General features: G+C 40.2%; 1 pseudogene; it reads left to right on the forward strand.

The window, feature by feature from the left end:
• The first annotated feature begins 361 nt into the window (after positions 1-361).
• On the forward strand, positions 362-1,468 carry LOC124974805 (pantothenate kinase 3-like; annotated as a pseudogene).
• The last annotated feature ends 1,323 nt before the right edge of the window (positions 1,469-2,791 follow it).

Genomic DNA, 2,791 nt, shown 5'->3' on the forward strand with positions numbered 1-2,791 from the left:
CTTGATGAAAGATCAGCAAGCTGCATTCAAAAACACATCAAGAAGTTAATATACCTCAGTGCAGCGGCGGCGGCTCGGGACCCGGGCCTTTAGTTTGGAGCAGCTGGGGGCGGGGGGAGCGGCGAGGCGGGCGATCTTCCCCAGCGCGCTCGGCCCGGTTCGCCCCTCGCAGGTTTAGGGGGCCGCCTCCTGGACCCCGCGTCGCCCCAGGTGCTGCCGCCCGGCACTAAGCCCGCCCGGCACAGCCTGAGGGGAGTTTCCCGCCGGGCCTCTCAGCGCGGCCCTGCCAGCTCCGAGTCGCCGCCGCCGCGCTTCCCCGTGCTCCGGTCCGAGGCTTCCCCTCGCCCCTCAGGCCTAGCCCATGAAGATCAAGGATGCCAAGAAACACCCTTTCCCATGGTTTGGCATGGACATTGGGGGAACTCTAGTAAAGTTCCCGTATTTTGAACCCATTGATATCGCAGCAGAGGAAGAGCAAGAGGAAGTTGAGAGAACTTAAAAGTATTCGGAAATATTTGACTTCTAATGTAGCATATGGATCCACTGGCATTCGGGATGTACACCTTGAACTTAAGGATTTAACACTTTTTGGCCGAAGAGGAAACTTGCACTTTATCAAATTTCCAATTCATGATCTCCCTACTTTTATCCAAATGGGAAGAGCCAAAAACTTCTCAACGTTACAAACGGTGCTGTGTGCTACAGGTGGTGGTGCTTACAAGTTTGAAAAAGATTTTCGCACAATTGGAAACCTCCACCTGCACAAACTGGGTGAACTTGACTGCCTTGTAAAGGGCTTGCTGTATATAGATTCAGTCAGTTTCAATGGACAAGCAGAGTGCTATTATTTTGCTAATGCCGCAGAACCTGAGCGATGCCAAAAGATGCCTTTTAACCTAGATGATCCCTATCCACTACTGGTGGTGTTCATGGGTCAGTATCTTAGCAGTCCACTCCAAAGATAACTATAAACCAGTGACCAGGACAAGCTTTGGAGGGGCTACCTTTCTGGGTTTATGCAGTTTACTGACTGGCTGTGAAAGTTTTGAAGAGGCTCTTAAAATGGCATCCAAAGGTGACAGCACCCAAGCCTACAAATTGGTTCGTGATATTTATGGAGGCGATTATGAAAGATTTGGTCTGCCAGGTTGGACTGTAGCATCTAGTTTTGGAAATATGATTTATAAAGAGAAACGAGAATCTGTTAGTAAAGAAGATCTGGCAAGAGCTACTTTAGTTACTATCACCAATAATATTGGTTCTGTGGCACCAATGTACTCTGTTAATGAGAAAATAAACAAGAGTTGTCTTTGTTGGAAAGTTTTTACGTGTCAATACTCTATCTATGAAACTTCTGGCATGTGCACTGGATTATTGGTTCAAAGGTCAACTGAAAGCATTGTTTCTAGAACATGAAGGATACTTTGGAGCAGTTGGTGCACTTCTTGGGCTGCCAATCTTCAGCTGAAGCATCAGAGGTTACTCTGCTAATGAATGTCATTCTAGAGGAACTAAAACCAGAGGTATTGTAACTGCATTGTTTGTCCTTGGAAACCAAAGGATAAAAGAATTTCACTATTCTTGATAATTTTGAATGTCAGAATGGAAAACTCATGAATGCCATATTAAAAGAGAGAACTTTGTAACATGAAGTATTGTTGAAGTGTTTTCCCTTCCGTATATAGCCAGTGTTCAATCTTTAAATGCAGCATAGCCTCTGATTATTGAGCTTCCTCTCAGAAAGATTTTCTATTTATTTTATGTAGTCAGCATTGTAGTACTGTATGCTTAAGACAAAAATCTTAAGTCTCAGAAATGTTTCACTTATGAAAAATAATTGATTTTGAATATTCATTTGAGTCCATTTTATGTGTTATGATTACTAGTGAGCAGACAGTAATATATCCAGTATGAAAATTTATTGTAATGGTAGTCAGAGATGATGGCTTTATGTGATTTTAGAAATGTTAAGACAATATTAATTACTGTAGTTTTTCTAACACATCCTCCTCAAAAAAAGCATGTACTATGTGATCTTTACCCAAAAGTATAATTTTCCTCAAATGCCATAATTTAAATGAAATACTATTATTATATGTTACCCTGAATTTCAGAATGAGTCCTGAAAAATGCACGTTTGGTGACATCACACTTTCTGTATTTTTTATTTAATCAACACATTGAAATGTTTGTATTTTTAAAGTGAAAGTTTACTTACTTATTTTTGAATCTGTCTGATGAAGTCCTTAGACTATTCGAATGGGATATGATTTGAGTGAATCAATAGTTCCATGCTCTTTTTACTACTAATTTATCATGCCCAAACAACACATTTCTTATTCAATATGAACCATGAAAGCTAAAGATTTTTGTTCTGTTATGAACAGCAACAGACTCATTTATTTTAAATGGGCATTTCGAAACTGTGGGAGTCTGAGGCAGTATTACAGAATTATGAAAGAATCAGTGTTTTCCTACATTTGGTAATAAAAGCAATTATAGTTTAAAATTTTAAATCATTTTTCCTGGAATTTATTCTCCATTTTGAATTCATATTTTAAATGTTGTGCAGATTATCAACTTTTACATTGACAGTAACTAACATTTTGGTGGATCGGTAGTTAAATGAAGTGTTCAAGTCTGTTGCTTCTTCCAGGTTAGGAAGCAGAAAGACCTGGGGGATGATTCACATTGCCAGTAAACCTGGGTGTACTTAGAAGAGGTTAGAAGATGTTAAATTTCAGAGTGTTACCATGTGTTTTTACAGATCCCAGAGTTGCTCAGTAAAGAT

The sequence above is a fragment of the Sciurus carolinensis genome, unplaced genomic scaffold (genome assembly GCF_902686445.1).
Source record: "Sciurus carolinensis unplaced genomic scaffold, mSciCar1.2, whole genome shotgun sequence".
Classification (NCBI taxonomy): domain Eukaryota; kingdom Metazoa; phylum Chordata; class Mammalia; order Rodentia; family Sciuridae; genus Sciurus; species Sciurus carolinensis.